Consider the following 17330-nt stretch of genomic DNA (forward strand, 5'->3'; position numbering starts at 1 on the left):
TGCATAAGTTGACCACACAAAACATTCTAACCTAAAGATAACTACATAAACTGATCACAGAAAATCTTCTATAGGCCTTTATGAAGATTGGTTCTGCAGCCTTAGTAGGCACCACAGTCATCAAGCAGACCTCAAAAACTGTTATCATGCATAATGTGGCATGGTAATCTGTTGAGATGATTCACGCATTCTTGCTTTTTTTTTTTGAGACAGAGTCTCGCTGTATCACCCAGGCTTGAGTGCCGTGGCACGATCTCGGCTCACTGCAAGCTCCACCTCCCGGATTCACACCATTCTCCTGCCTCAGCCTCCCGAGTAGCCGGGATTACAGGCACCCGCCACCACACCCGGCTAATTTTTTTGTATTTTTAGTAGAGATGGGTTTTCACCATGTTAGCCAGGATGGTCTCGATATCCTGACCTCGTGATCTGCCCACTCCCGCCTCCGCCTCCTAAAGTGCTGGGATTACAGGTGTGAGTCACCACACCCAGCCTCTTGCTTCTTTAATGACACAAAAAAATGAACAATGTTGCCCTCTTCCTCCAACAAGAGAGCAAACTAACCTGAAAATCTTGGAGGCCTGGAGGCTCTCTTGTCAAAGTTAACAGGCCTTGATTTGGAAAAGCCTCTGCTTACAAAAGCAATAGAGTCTGGAGAGAGGTGTGGAGTTGATGGATGGGAAGTGGCCCTAACTGGGAGAAAGAGGATGGCTTCCCTGAGACACAATGAAGGAGATGGTTCTGGAGTGAGCTTTGGGAGATGAGTTGGCAGGCTCTTCACTTGCCAGAATGCTCTTTTCCCATATATTCACAGGGCTGGTTCCACTCTTCATCTAATCCTCTGCTCACTCTCCTGGAGCCTTTTCCTGACCTCTGTCTAAAATAGCCACTTCTAACACCCCATCATCACCTTATATCCCCTTTGGTTTTTAGTATTTTGGGGGTTTTTTTTGTTTGTTTGTTTTGGTTTGGTTTTGGTGCTTGTTTTATTTGTTTGTTTTTGAGACAGAGTCTTGCTCTGTCAACTAGGCTGGAGTTGCGGTGGCGTGATCACAGGTCACCTCTCAGGTTCAAGTGATTCTTCTGCCTCAGCCTCCCGAGTAGCTGAGACTACAGGTGTGTGCCACCACGCCTGGCTAATTTTTGTATTTTTGGTAGAGACGGGATTTTGCCATGTTGGCCAGGCTGGTCTCAAACTCCTGACCTCAAGTTATCTGCCCACTTCAGCCTCCCAAAGTGCTGTGATTACAAGCATAAGCCACCATGCCAGGGCTGGTTTTTGTTATTTTCTAATGATAATCTCAAACTGAATTTTATCACAGATATATTGTACCTACTTACTTACATACTTATTTATATAGAGACTTATTGTTATTCTCCCTCACTAGAATTTATGCCTTTCAAGGGAGGCATTTTTATTTTTTTAATCTTTCTGTACCTAGTGCACAGCAATGAATCAATAAATATTTGTTAAATGATTGGTTTTCTATTTGCTTTTGAAGGATATGAAAGATGTAAACATTGACAGGGCCCCCCAAAAATTTAACTTTTGAGATTTAAAATTTGTTATTAAATATTGTAAACATATTAAACAATTTATAAAGCATGCATTAGGTGAAAAGAATAAAGAGAACAACCACATATCACTAGTTAGCTTAAAAATGGAATATTGCAAGAACTTTGAAGCCTTTTGTGAGCCCCTTCCTGTATCCCACAGGTAATCACCACCAGAAATTTTTGTATTTATTAGCTACTTGCTATTATTTATAATTTTATGTTTGTATCTCTTTAAAATATTACTTACTTTTGCCTGATTCTAACTTTATATAAATCAACCATATCCTCTGTATTTTTCGACTTGTTTCTTTGGCTCAATATCATTTGTGAGAGGAGTTCATGCTGGTCCCTTCAGTGCTACTGCTTCATAGTATTCCATTGTATGAAAAGCACAATACAGTCATCTAATGTCTCGTTGCAGAATGTTTGTTTCCAACTTTTTTTGTTATTACATACAATGCGGCCATGAAATTCTTGTACACATTTCCTAACAAACATGCTCAAGAGTTGCTCTAATCTATATGCCACTGAGAGGAACTTGGGAGTCACAGAGCATGTGTATATTGAAGTTCACAGAACGCCAAATGCCGAAATGTTTTCCAAAGTGCATGTATCCAGGCTGCTACACACCAGGATGACTTGACCTGTTTGTAAAATATTGAAATAATTCCACACTTAATAAACAACTGCTGCCCTAAGTCTCTGGAGGATCCCCTTGCAATTGCTATGTCCACAGGGTAACCTACACTATCCCAGCTTTCCTGGGACTGAGAGGGCTTCCAGGACAGGACATTTCAGTAAGCCAGAAAAGTTACAACAGGACAAGTTGGTCATCATACCTAGCCAGTCTCTTAGCCAACAGAGACTTTCTCACAATTCAGTAACTAAAGCATTAATGCCTGACACAGTGGTTAAGTGTTGTGAGCATTGTGTGTGGTTGCACCTGCTTATATTCCCACTGACAGCTTATGTGTTTCATTACTCCCTTTCTTTATCATCACTTGTTATAGCCCTAATTTTTATTTTTTGTTATGTAGTGAGTATAAACTATTACCTCATTGTCATATTAATTTTTTATCTAACTATATTGAAATTTTTGAATAGTCCAGAATCACTTTCACTACCTGGTCATATCACCCCCTTTTGAATGTGGTGAAGAATTTTCATGACGCCACATGAGTAGCCAATTATCCTACAAAAATATGATCAACCACATTTTGACTATATTGACAAGATACTGATTGGTTACATTTTGAAGAAAACATACAATACAAAATACAAGAAGAAGTTGGTTCTGTCCCCTCCCACTATCCCCTCTACCCAGCCACCCCCAAATACTCATCATGATTTGGTCAGAACTTGGCTCAGAGCCAGAGGTCAGGGTGACCGAGGGTGGAGGAGTTGTAGGCAACGGGTTTGTGGCTGTCACAATAATGCTGTGATAATGCTGTGGTTTCCCAGAGGGGAGCATGTGGCTACAACCAGCAAAAGAAAAGTGGGAAAGCAGTAGGAAGAGGAGGAAGTGGGAAGAGCAGAAGATCATATATATTTAAAAAGTGACTTCAGATTTAAGTCGAATTAGCATTTGTACAGAAAGGTATAGGTGAAATAACTCACTATGGCCTATGACCAAAATTATATGGAGAAATCATGGTGGACTCCTACTCCTACCCCCTTACCCAAGAGGTGGCCCAAGTCGTTAAGTACGATTGGTAAGAGTGGATTTCAGGTCGTTAAGGTGGAGAAGGTGGGGGCAGCGGCAGGCAAGGGGGACTCCATTGCTGCAACACTGGCTGGGGCTGGCCGGCTGGTTCTCCTGGAGGTCCCACACCTTGGTTTCTGTCTGGAGCACCAGCTGCATTCTGGGGCTTGTTCTTGGGAAGCTTCTCAGCTATGGCCATGAAAATTTCATTCACATTCATTGCAGCCTTTGCTGATGTCTCCATGAACAGCCAACTGTTGTTGTCTGCATAGGCTTGTGCTTCCTGGAATTCCAGGGCTTTCTTACTGGCCAGGTCTGCCTTGTTACCTGTGAGTGCAAGGACCATGTTGGGGCTGGCCTGCCTCGATAGCTCCTTCACCCAGTTCTTATCTCCAGCAAATGTATCTGTATTGGTGACGTCATAGACCATGATGGCAGCCTGGGCTTCCCAAGAATACATGGCGGCCAGGCTGTGATACCACTCCTGTCCAACCATGTCCCAGATCTCAAACCTGACTGTTGTGTTGTCCAAGCAGACATTCTGTGTGAGGAAGGCTGCTCCGATTGTGCTCTCCTGGTACTCATGAAATTGTCCCTTCACAAGGCAGAGGACAGGTTGGATTTGCCCACTGCAGATCCAGCAGAACAAGCTTAAATAGACAGATCTTATTGGGTCACGCTGTGCCTCCCCAACTCGCCACTGCTCATCCAGGTGCAGTGGTCCAGAGAGGTGGGAGCAGGGACCAGAGCCCAGTGCTGTGCAAAAAGGCATCTAGTGGGGAGAGGGACCTCCAAGGTGGCTCCGGGGCAGTGGCTTTACTTGGGGCCAGGGCTTGGACCAGCTCTGCTTCTCTCCCCAAAGGCAGTGTTCCAGACTTCATCCTCCTATCATGTTATTTTTCATTTTTATGATGTGGCTGATCAATTTTCATAGAATAATTGGCTACTCATGCGGCTTCATGAAAATTCTTCACCACACCCTAGAAGAGGTGATATGACCAGGTAGGGAAAGTGATTCCAGGCTATTCAAAAATTTCATTTCCTAGTAGCCTTTAAGCTTTGACAAAGTTTCCTATCCTCTCCTAGCTTGGCTTGGAGTAAGTAGAGCACCTAAAATTAGACCATCAAGGCTTATAACTATAAGCGTCTATCACAATGCAAAAAAAAAAGTAAACGGAGGACCAAAAGTCCTTCCCTGCCTTTTTCCTAGTGTGTAGGCCACAGAAGTTTCCTGCATCGTACCAAAAAAGAGGGTAGGAACAAACCAATTACAGCCATTACTGAATATCTAGCCAAACTAAGGTGGATAATGAGTATATCAATTTTATTCAATTTAGAAATATAGCAGTATGCTACTCTTGTACCTTTTCATACTGAGCCATATTTATATTCCCTACACTAGACTCATCTGACCACCAAACCAAACATGTTATAATCTGCTCTAAATATGTAATCCATGCAAATTGTCATATTATCCAAAACCTGGATGTTAGTGCAGACTTGAAAGGTAAAGCAAATCCAGAGGCAGTTAGAGACTGAAAAATGAAGTGTCACAGCTGGCCCTCTTCTCTTGTGAAAATGTTTTAATGACATCTTGGAAAAAGGGTTGGGCTCAGTGAAGGTAACTGAGAAAGGCTCCATGTAACTGAGAAAGGTTCCATGAAATTGCCGCATCAGAAAACAAAGCTTTTACCTAATTTCTGTGGCTGACAGGAAGAAGGCATAATTTTAACCTTGATTAACATTTCTTTGGCTTTTACACTCTATAAAATTGTTCATTCATGAGCTTTCTATGGTGCCTTGTTTATAAGAAGAGGAATTTCTGCAGAAATGTTTGCAGTGCATTATTCATAAATATTTTGGTCAATAAGTAGTGATGGTGGAGGCAGTAGAAGGGCTGGAGAATAAGAGGAACTTGGCGATTAGATTCGTTATTTTTTAATCATAGAATCTCTCCATTCAATATGATTTAGAAAATGTGAAAAATGATATTTAAGCTATTGGCAGAAACATAAAAACAGTTTTGTAGCTATCTTTTTTTAGACTTGTTGAGCAACTAAGTATAATAACTATAAATATGATAAATATGCTGGGTCTAAATAGCTTAGTAACTAAGAGCCCAGTAGCTAAGAGCAGTTCCTGAAACTAGAAACTTTGAAATGCAAGCCTGTCACGGGCTTCTGTTGTACATGAACCTTTACAGTCAGAGGTTCTGGAGACATTTATGTCAAGATGTTTCCAAGAGACTCTCAGCATTGACTACCATAACTAGGCTTCCACAACACCACTCAGAATTAGCTTCCTCTTGGGTAATATAATTTAAGAGATTTGGGGAAGAACCATCCAATTCCAAAATATCTTCTCCCTCATTGTTACAATGTGGGGAATTATATCATTAGACCCTACATAGAACTTGAAAGTATTCAACAAGAGGACCCTACATATTTATTTTTCAAAAGCAACTGTTTTCAGAATATATGACTCAAAAATAATGTAACAGATGAGAAGGGATTATGGGGTGAAAGCTGCATCATCTAACATAAGAGTAAGTTCTCTTAAGTGTTCCTTTATACTCCCATGAAATCGACTGAAGAATTATTAATGAATCAAAGGTAAGACTTACCTTCTTAGTAGCACATTCTGCTTATTCCTGCTAATGCATCACTACTCCACCAGCCCTTCTTCCACTTGCCATAGCCAAGTGATTTCCCTTTACTGCTACATCTTAAGACCCTCAGTGGAGCCCAGGCAACATCTGACCACTCATTCCCCAAGCCACAAAGATGGACTATTCGGCCTGTGTGTTCTGTGCAGAAAATCTTAGGCTGCTTCATTTACTAAAGGCAACAAATTTTTTTGCCCAGTATTATTGCTGTTTTTAAAATGTAGATAATATGTCAACAGTAAATGAAATCTGAACAACTAATTAAGAATTAGAAAACCACTTTTGTGATTAAAACCTGAATTACTATTAATGCTGAAAATCTTGGGAATTTTAATGAATAATGTGTCATGTTTTTATGTAGCAGGAAATTTTTGTCATGTTTTTATGTAGCAGGAAACTTTTAATTTGAAGAAACTAAAAACTCAGGAAAGCAGCAAATCTCTGTGAACATAGAATCATAAAAACCTAGGCTTGGCAAGGAAACTCCTTTTCTATTTAGATGTGCTTCATACAAATCAGTGCCCAATAATATTGTGTGGAAGAAATATTTGTGCTATACAAGGCAGGAGGATTGTGAAGCTACTGTTATCTGCGGTTATACACACAGAGAGATGTGCACACATAGACACATAGAAAAATAAATGTCCCCCTATGAAGGGAACAAATAAATCAAGAAATTTGTATTTTAAAAAACTGAAAGAATCAACAAAATAACATACGTAGAATGAACACTGAGGAAAACAAAGGATTTGGCAAGAATCTAATTAGCCATATCAACCGAGAGAGGTTTGGGTTAGTTTTAGTAAACACAGAGTGGTTTCTGAGTAGAAAGCAAATAACTGCACTGAGGTACTGTTCTAATCACATTTGTTCTAACATTGACCTTATAATAATTAAAAATTGATGCTTGCAACATAATACAGCTGTGCAATCATATTTAAACCTAATCATTTCATAGACAGAGGAAAGTTGTACAAAAAGGTCAAAAACACTTTAATTTCATGACAGTAAATTTACTCTTTATTCCCAAAGTGAAAATGTCTAATTTCTAAAAGAGCAAACCAATAATTACTTATTATAAAGCTATTTTAGTCAATACTTAATTTTGCTATATTGATTAGTGTTTAGACATTTAAAATGTACCCTACAGCAAGAATATGTGTTTACAATATGATTCTCCCTACTGATGTTTGTAAGTATTACAGATATTGATTTAAGACATGTCTCAAAAATGCCAAACTTAATAGTAATCATATAAAAAAACTGACTCTTAAAATTGGAATTTAACTTTAAAAATTTGAATACCAGTGTCCTTAAAGATCTCTTTGTATCGTGATCACCAATTCTGCCATTAAATACTCTAACCATGAGTACTCAATTAAACTACATTATAAACTCTACCCCATCCCAAAAGTAACAGAGAGAAAAAAAACAAATGATCAATTTTACCGTTCACAACTGGAACAAAATGTTTTCTCTCTATTTCATGTACTTCTGATTGTAAAATAAAGACTGGGATATTATTTCCCCCTTAACTTGTATTCTGTGTAACTTAGAGCTCCTTGCAATAAAACAAAATGATGCTTCATCAGGATGTTACTGGGAGTACCAAGGCAATTTACAAACATTAAGTCTGAGAACATCACTGTGAGGGAGGTATTAATATAACACTTCCCTCTTGAGGAGTTCAATGCACTTTACATAACGTTATTTTATTAACTCTTCCTTGAGCTGGGCAAAAAGGCTAAGAATTGTCTAACCATTTACCTCACTCACATGCAAGCGTGAAAAGAACAGAAGAGACGGTTCAACACAACCACGTCCTTTAAATTCACTTTCACTTCTAATCTGAAATTATGACTAAAGATAAGGCCAAGTAAGTCACTCAATATATTTGGTTTCTACTAATATTGATTTTGAACAGGTATCAATTTTATAAATATAAATTCAGAATTATATATTTGAAAGATAATTAATCCCAGTAATTCTTAAGCAATAATTGCTTTTGAAAGTGGAAAAATTGACAGTAATAACTTTTCCCTCTATTATAATATACTAAAGACTCCAAAACCACATTATAATTCTGTGGACAAGCTTCACAACATCCTTAAGTAAATCTATGCATTTCTTAGCAAGAGTGCAACTATGCACACATGAAGACAGCCAGAAGAGATATATAAAGTGAAAGATATAGAAATGCTGGTGATATCTAATGGTGCTTGCCAAGTGTCAGTCACTATTCTAAGGAATCTACATGTATTCACTCATTTAATCCTCATAACTCTGAGATGGGCAGCATTTTCATCATTTTATAGACAAAAAAATTGAGGCTCAGGAAGTTGTTAGTCCTAGGTCACAGAGCTACAAAGTGGCAGAGCTGAGATGCAAACACAGAAAATATGGGACCAGAGTCCATGCTCCCAACCCACGTTCTAGAAAAGAAGTTGTCCCCAGACATCCCTGATCATGGAATTCCGAATCCACAATCATAATTTTTTCCACTCCAAATGTAACATTTCCCACCTCACAGTCTACCTCACAGTAATCACAGAACAACTGCTCAATTTTATGTATCTCACTTTCAAAATATGATACTTGTAATTAGAAAATGGTCACACAGAGGCAGTATAATATAGTTTGGAGTACAGACCTCAGGATCAGACAGATCTAACAGGCTATCCCTAGACAAGTTATTTCTATTCAAGCTAAACAATATAGGTGGTAGAACCTACCTTCTGATGCTGTAGAGAGAATTAAATTAATACAACGTATTTAACATACACCTTACTATGCCTTCTACATAGTAAGCATTCAACAACTGTTGCTACTATAAGTTAGTATAAACTTATTCAAGCCAGTCTCAGAATTCTGAAACTCCAAATTAGCATTGAATTTAGCATATCTCAATGCTGGTGTCAATAGAACTGAATTGATTTTTTCATGAAATATATGTTCTAGCCACTGGCCATGATCTCATTTAATCCTCAAAACAAACCTATGATTTGTGTTTTTATGCCCACTTATAGGAAAATAAGCCTTGAAATTCTAAGTAACATCCATAACCATGCCAGTAATAATTAGATGATTAATCAATTAACTGCATGGATCCCACAAAGCAGGTTAAAAAGTAACCAATAAGCAAGGAAATTATTTGAAAAAGCCTTCTCTCCATAAAATTATAGAACTAAAATTTCCTAGACTGAAGTTCACCTTGTTTAGCCTTTGCTATAATTAGAGCAAAGCTGTGCCCAGAGAAAGTAGTTAGAACAGAGATGATAAAAAGGAAAAATACTACCCAAAAATACACACGCCACCCCTCGCCACGATCCTATTTCCAGTATACACAAGGCGCTTCTGATTCTTCCATCATCAGAACCACTGAAGAAAATAGCAAGGGCCAAGGTCAGGGTAGGAGGCTTCAGAGTTGGACAATATTATACAGGACACAGGCAAGAAGTCTGCACTTGGGGACTGGTGCTTCAGCCAGAGTGAGGTACGAGATTGTAGATCTGTAAAGCACATTTGCCTCAAATCAGCCTCACCTGCACCCAAACATCCTGTAAAGGTCAGCTTCTGGTCTATTCACAGAAATCTGCAGAAAAAGAGAAAATGCATTACATTAGTCTTTTGCTGACCAAGCTTCCTTGATCCTTGACCTACCAGCATTCCCTAAATTGGAAATGTCTTAGTTACGCAAAACAAAAATAGTTCCTGCTGAATTAGGACATTATTTCCTCATTCCCTCTATTTACTGTAAAAGAAATATTTTTGTCATTTGCATAATGACCTGCTGCATATAGAAAGACAATTATTTATGATTTTCACTTTAAAAAAGTGATTCTGAATTGATTATGATACATAATAATCATGTGAAAACATGATTGCAAATAAGACTTAAGTGAAAGAATGGAATTTCCACTTTCATCAGCCAACGTATAAACCAATATGGAGGAGGTGGCAGATACAAAATAATCATATATAAAGAGAGACACAAGCTCAATGATAAGGGTCTGCTTACACAGGCACGGAAAGTAATGGGAAACAATCTTCAGCCCATATGTTACAAGAAATAGAATTTTTAAAAATTCACATTATCCCAAGAATATGTAAGATCTTATGTTCCATTATCAACTAGCAGGTAGTACCCAACCTAGTCATTTCTTCTATACTTAGAATCAGTGCCCTCTTTCAATAACTCATTCCAGCTTTTAGTAATTGTCATGTAAAGGTAAGCTTTTCTTTTATCTAACTTCAGTTCTTTACATAATATGATTGAAAAACCTGGAATGATGCTCCACACATGCAGAATACTTCATATACCCTTGTGGATGGGATGTTGATTTCAGTCTATTTCCCTTTTTTCTGACCTCAGTGGAGACAGGAGAAGTGCTTAGACAGAAACATTGACAAAATGGTTAGAGATAAGAGGAAGTTGATTAGGGACAAATGCAGAGTCGAACCGGGGAAGAAAACAACGTGGAATGACTCACCGTGCCCCAGAACAGTTGATCTGTTTTAGAAGACACAGCCAGCCACCAACAAAATGTGAGTTGTAAAGCAGAACATGCTCAAGCATGCGCTCAGAAGATCTACCGCTGCCTTTCCACTCACTTCCACGCAGATAAATCGATCAATCCATCTCTCTCTCTAACCCTGGCCTCTGTGCAGAGTTCCAGTTCTACCTACACGATTGTAAAATTGAACTGGGTGGATAGGATATTCTTTCCTGTGACTCACTCTGTCCTTCCTCCACAGCTTTACTGCTGGTATGAAGGCATCTTTGGTAAGCTCTAGTGAAGAGAACCACAGTAACCAGCGTCACTTTAATATGAAAAATAATCCGTACTAACAAGGAAAAATGTTGTCTTATCTTGCAGATTCACCAACATCTTAAACCCAAAAATGTACAGAAAAGACCTCATCCTGCCCGTCCAAAAAAAAAAAAAAAAACAAAGAACCCTGGGGAACAGGGTCAGAAGCTCACTGGGAAAATTAAGGTAGGCGATTGGTAAACAGCAGGACACTTTCTGAAAGAATGGACTTGCCTTTTATCCCCTACAATAAAAGGCCCAAGAAAGGGGTTAAATTTGGATGCCCTGGCAGCACCTCAAACTTAACATTTCTAAAATTAAACTTCTCCAAGAACTAGTTTCTGCTGACTTCCTGTTCGTTAAGGGTACACTTGTTCTCTCCGGCTCCAAACATGAGTCATCTTGCTTTATTCCTCTCCCACCCCCACCATATCTAATTAAACACCAAGTTGCATCTATTTTTTTCTTCAGCACTTTTTTGCAACTCTCTGTTGCTCTCTTTTCACATGCTTTATCTCTTATTTGGTTTTGACCCCATATTAGGCCCACTATTCTTCCAAACAATGTGGCTGGTAATTTCCATTTTGAGTTTAAGCTCTGCCTTGATTAGGTCTGCTCCTTAGCAAAAAGATTCTGTGATACCTGCTTGTCTACTGAACAAAGATGTTGCAAGCTATTTCCAAATGCACCCCAAACTGCCTTTCAGTCTTACCTTCTCCTATTTTCCTGGGCATCAGGCAAGCTAGCTATCATCCTACTCCCCACCATACTCTATTGCCTTAACTCCTACCACTTCCTTTTTCTGAAATACAATCTCTGCACCCTCAGAAACTCCAAGCACGCTGCCCACACAAACGTTAATGCCACAAATTCACCTGTGAATGTTTGTTCAGATATTTTTATTCAAAAAGTCATGTCTAAGACCGAAAAATAAGTATTTTAAGTGTTTTTTAAACTAAAACTCCATGAGTTTCCATGGAAAAAGGTGTTATTGAGAGGTGACAATGTGCTAGCAGCCCTCGCCCTTCTCGGCCTCGAGGAGCGCTTCAGCCCTCCATGGCACCGTGGGAGTCCTTCTCAGAGCTGGCTGAGGCCGGAGCCGCCTCCCTCTGCTTGCTGGGAGGTGTGGAGGGAGAGATACGGGAGGCAACCGGGACCACCTGCGGCACTCGCGGACCAGTGCGAGTTCTGGCAGGCGCGGCGCAGGCTCGGTGGGCCCCGCACACGGAGCAGCCAGCCGGCGCTGCCGGCCCAGGGCAGTGAGGGGCTTAGCACCCGTGCCAGCAGCTGTGGAGATTGCGCTGGGTTCCCCAGCAGTGCCGGCCCGCCGGCGCTGCACTCAAATTCTGGCCCGGCCTTAGCTGCTTCCGCGCGGGGCAGGACTTGGGACCTGCAGCCCGCCATATCTGAGCTCCTGCCCTAGGATAGGCTCTCGCGTGGCCAGAGCCTCCCAGAAGGGCGCAGCCCCCTGCTCCATGGACCAAGGGCTGAGGAGTGCAGGCCCCGCTCGTCACTGGTGGGCAGCTCAGCCCGCAGCCCCAATGCAGGATCCACTGGGTGAAGCCAACTGGGCTCCTGAACCGGATGGGGACTTGGAGAACTTTTATATCTAGCGGGAGGATCCTATGTGCACCAATCAGCACTCTGTATCTAGCTAACCTAGTGGAGACTTGGAGGACTAGCACTCTGTGACTCTGTGTCTAGCTCAAGGATTGTAAATGCACCAATCAGCACTCTGTGTCTAGCTCAAGGTTTGTGAATACACCAATTGGTACTCTGTATCTAGGTAACTCTGTATCTAGCTAACTAGCACTCTGTGACTCTGTCTAGCTCAAGGATTGTAAACGCAGCAATCAGCATTCTGTCAAAACGGACCAATCAGCTCTCTGTGAAATGGACCAATCAGTGGGATGTGGGTGGGGCCAGATAAAGGAATAAAAGCAGGCTGCAGAGGCAAGCACCTGCGACCCGCTGGGGTCGCCTTCCACACCGTGGAAGCTTTGTTCTTTTGCTCTTTGCAATAAATCTTGCTGCTGCTCACTCTTTGGGTTCACACTGCCTTTAAGAGCTGTAACACTCAGCTCGAAGGTCTGCAGCTTCACTCCTGAAGCCAGCGAGACCACGAACCCACCGGGAAGATGCGCTGCCTTTAAGAGCTATAACACTCACCACGAAGGTCTGCAGCTTCACTCCTGACAGTGAGACCACCAATCCGCCAGAAGGAAGAAGCTCCAGACACATCTGAACATCTGAAGGAACAAACTCCAGACACACCATCTTTAAGAACTGTAACACTCATGGCGAGAGTCTGCGGCTTCATTCTTGAAGTCAGCGAGACCAAGAACCCACCAATTCCGGACACCTTACCAGCTCAACTGGTAGTTCAAGATGTTGAGATAGAGCCCCTACAAAACAGTCTTCCTTAAAAAAAAGAAAAAAATACTCTTACTACAACTGCATGATTCAACCCAGCAAAGCAATTAATAATAGATTGATGTTAAATAAATTCATACTTAATAGTAAATTTATGTTCAATAATACTAATAAATGGATATCATTTGGAGTTTAATTTTACATTTTAAATTAGGCGCAGTGGCTCACACCTATAATCCCAGCACTTTGGGAGGCCCATGCAAGAAGATTGCTTGGAACCAAGAGACTAGCCTGGGCAACATGGTGAGACCCCCATCTCTACAAAAGCAATTTTTTTAAATTAAAACAAAATGTTATGCTTTAGAGGACTTTTAGATCAAATAAATCAAGCAAAGTAATATTTTAGTTGATAGTGTCTGTTTAAAATTATTTGCACTCCTAGCAAAAGAGAATTCTACAATATTTACTATAATGCACTATCAAAAAATGCACAAAAATAAGTCTATTTTCTTACAGAAATGATTTTGGTTTGCTATACAGCTTTTCTTATTGTTCCTAAAAGTTCAAATAACTTATACTTTACTATTGTACAACAGCGAGTAGTAGAAGGTTAAAAAAAAAAAAGACTTGTTTTAACTTATGTTAGAATGAAGTCTTTTCTTTGTCTATTTGCGCTCTGGTCTCACCATGCTTTTTTGCGAGTATTTCCTATCTGTGTAAAGGTCACCTTTCCTTGGAAGCTCTACCACTGAGTCAGTCTACTTTAGCCTCCTTATTAGTTCTTAGGAAAGCCACTGTCCATACAAGGAACTTCAAATACAGATTAAGTAAACACAGATAAAATTGCAATTTTACCTCATTCTAATCCCAGATCTATACTTGACCTATTAGGTGACACACATCATGAAAGTTTAAAAGTGAAAAAGACACAGTCTTTAAATAGAGAGTCAAGGGGAGAGCCAGATACCAAGTTCAGTTGGAAGAAAAGCAAGGTCATTTGCAGGAGAATGTAAGAAAGTCATTTAAAAACCCCTCAGGAAAAGAAAAAAAAAAAAAAGGAAAAGAAAATATTAGCAGTGGTAATAAAGTGCATCTCCATAATCATCTCTCTGCTTTGAAAAAAAAAATTGGGGAAATTTTTCCATGACCCTAATGGTGCACTCAGAACATATTTGTCGTGGTCTATTATAGACTATTTACTTGTATTTCTCACTCACCTAAATCTTGTCAGCAATATAAAATGCTAGATTTGGCCAGGCACGTTGCCTCACATCTGTAATCCCAGTACTTTGGGAGGCCGAGGCAGGCAGATCACCTGAGGTCAGGAGTTCAAGACCAGCCTGGCCAACATGGTGAAATCCCATCTCTTCTAAAAATACAAAAACTAGCCAGGCATGGTGGCACGAGTCTGTAATCCCAGCTACTCAGGAGGCTAAAGCAGGAGAATCACTGGAACCCAGGAGGCGAAGGTTGCAGTGAGCCAAGATCAAAACCATTGCACTCCAGCCTGGGTGACAAGAGCAAGACTCCATCTGAAAAACAAAAAACAAAAACAAAAAAATTGCTGGATTCATAGGATGGCCTATAAGTATTAGAGGAATTCAAAAAGACCTGTGCAGGTGAATTAGTCAAGGGTGGCTTCAGGAAGAAATCACCATCAGTTTTTTTCTTATCCAGACCCATCTTTTCTAAACAACTGGTTTTCCCATAGAGCCAGAATCTAATCAGGCTCTCTCTGTTTCCTTATAAAGTCAACTTTGATATTTGTCTAAACATTTTATAGCTCCTTCTGCTAATTTACATGCTCTTTGTATTACACAGATGAAGTCAAACATTTTTCAATGAATTTCATAATAGTGAAGTGGTTCTGGCTTACAACATTGTTTCTGTGTTCCACTTAATATTCATAGGTCCAAAATTTTAATAACTTGGTTATAGTAAACTAAACAATGGACTATCTAGTACACAGGAATCCTTTTTTGAAAGCCATCTACGGGGTCCCATTCCTTACAGAGAAAGACCATGATAATGTGTTGGTACATTGCAATGAAGGGAGAAAAGGAAAGGAGGGAAGTAGAAAGAAAGAGGAAATGAAAGAGGGAAGAAAGGGAGGAAGGAGGGAAGGAAGGAATAAAGAGAGGGAGGGAGGGAGAATTGAATTGAACTGGGATGTTTAAACTTTCTATTTTGTCATCTCATAGCATCTTTACCTCTCTTCACACTTTTCTACATCAAACGATACCTAAACAAAACTATCATGAGTTCCCAAATGGCCTTTAGAAGAATATTCTAATATTCTAACAGATACAGAGGCAAGAAATTATCGTACATTCTGAAGAGAGTTAATTTTCTCTTCAGAATTTATACATGAGCAATGTGAATTGTAGAAATTTTAACAATTTATATTTTATTACAAAATTTCATTCCAACTAAGAGGAAAAAATAATTTTGCAACCTTAAAGAATTAACTCACCAGGTGCAGTGGCTCACACCTGTAATCCCAGCACTTAGAGAGGCCAAGGAGGGTGGATCACCTGAGGTCAGGAGTTCGAGGCCAGCCTCACCAACATGGTGAAACCCCACCTCTACTAAACATACAAACTTAGCTGGGCATGGTGGTGCATGCCTGAAATCCCAGCTACTTTGGAGGCTGAGGCAGGAGAATCACGTGAACCAGGGAGGCAGAAGTTGTAGTGAGCTGAGATCGTGCCATTGCACTCCAGCCTGGGCAACGAGTGAAACTCCATCTCAAAAAATAATAATAATAATAATTAACTCTAGTTCAACAAACACAGTCAAAATAAATAGTCATAGATATGTAAAAGATTATAAAGATCTAGTCACATAATTTTTTTTACTTAAAAAAATGTTTAACTTTTATTTTAGGTTTAGAGGTACATGTGAAGGTTTATTACATAGGTAAATGTGTCATGGGGATTGTTGTACAGATTATTTCATCACCCAGGTATTTAGCCCAGTACCCAATAGTTATCTTTTCTGCTCCTCTCTCTCCTCCCACCCTCCTGGTTCAAGTAGGCCCAAGGGTCTGTTGTTTTCTTCTTTGTGTTCATAAGTTCTCATCATTTAGCTCCCACTTATAAGTGAGACTATGTGGTATTTGGTTTTCTGTTCCTGTATTAATTTGCTAAGGATGATAGCATCCAGCTCCATCTATGTTCCTGCAAAAGACATGATCCCATTCTTTTTTACAGCTGCATAATATTCCATGGTGTATATGTACCACATTTTTTTATCCTATCTGTCACTGATGGACATTTAGGTTAATTTCATGTCTTCGTTATTGTGAATAGTGCTGCAGTGAAAATTCACATGCATGTCTCTTTATGGTAGAATGTTTTATATTCCTTTGGGTATATACCCAGTAAAGGGATTGTTGGGTCAAATGTAGTTCTGCTTTTAGCTCTCTGAGGAATCACCATACTGCTCTCCACAATGGTTGAACTAATTTACAGTCCCACCAATAGTGTATAAGCGTTCCCTTTTCTCCACAGCCTTGCCAGCATCTGTTATTTTTTGACATTTTAATAGTAGCCATTCTGACTACTCATTGGGATCTCATTGTGATATAGATTTGCCTTTCTCTAATGATTCATAATATTGAGCTTTTCTTTCTTTCTTTCCTTCTTTTTTTTTTTTTTTTTTTTTTTTTTTGACACCAAGTCTCACTCTGTTGCCCAGGCTGGAGTACAGTGGCATGATCTTGGCTCACTGCAACATCTGCCTCCTGGGTTCAAGCAGTTCTCCTGCCTCAACCTCCCAAGTACCTGGGACTACAGGTGTGTGCCACCATGCCCAGCTAATTTTTGTATTTTTAGTAGAGACAGGGTTTCGCCATGTTGACCAGGCTGGTCTCAAACTCCTGACCTCTGGTGATCCACCCGCCTCGGCCTCCTAAAGTGCTGGGATTATAGGCGTGAGCCACCACACCTGGCCAGCTTTTTTTCATATGCTTGTTAGCCACATGCATGTCTTCTTTTGAGATGTGTCTGTTCATGTAGTCTGACCACTTTTTAATGGAGTTGTTTTTCTCTTGTAAATTTAAGTTCCTTATAGATTTTGGATATTAGACCTTTGTGAGATGCATAGTTTGCAGCCTGCAGAATATCTCCGATTCTGTAGGTTATCTGTTTACTCCGTTGTTAGTTTCTTTTGCTGTGCAGAAGCTCTTAAGTTCAATTAGATCCCAATTGTCAATTTTTGC

The 17330-nt window shown here is 39.9% G+C and overlaps 1 long non-coding RNA gene and 1 pseudogene across 1 annotated transcript in view; both read right to left on the reverse strand.

Moving 5' to 3' along the window:
• Positions 1 to 3256: 3256 nt before the first annotated feature.
• Positions 3257 to 4641, reverse strand: LOC126956151 (ras-related protein Rab-5C-like; annotated as a pseudogene).
• Positions 4642 to 8660: 4019 nt separating this feature from the next.
• Positions 8661 to 17330, reverse strand: part of LOC126957665 (uncharacterized) — a 92113-nt gene continuing 83443 nt past the window's right edge. Inside the window, exon 3 of the long non-coding RNA XR_007726857.1 lies at positions 8661 to 9516. This is a non-coding gene — a long non-coding RNA (uncharacterized LOC126957665). The remainder of the gene's footprint in view (positions 9517 to 17330) is intronic.

This window comes from Macaca thibetana, chromosome 6 (genome assembly GCF_024542745.1).
Source record: "Macaca thibetana thibetana isolate TM-01 chromosome 6, ASM2454274v1, whole genome shotgun sequence".
Classification (NCBI taxonomy): Eukaryota; Metazoa; Chordata; class Mammalia; order Primates; family Cercopithecidae; genus Macaca; species Macaca thibetana.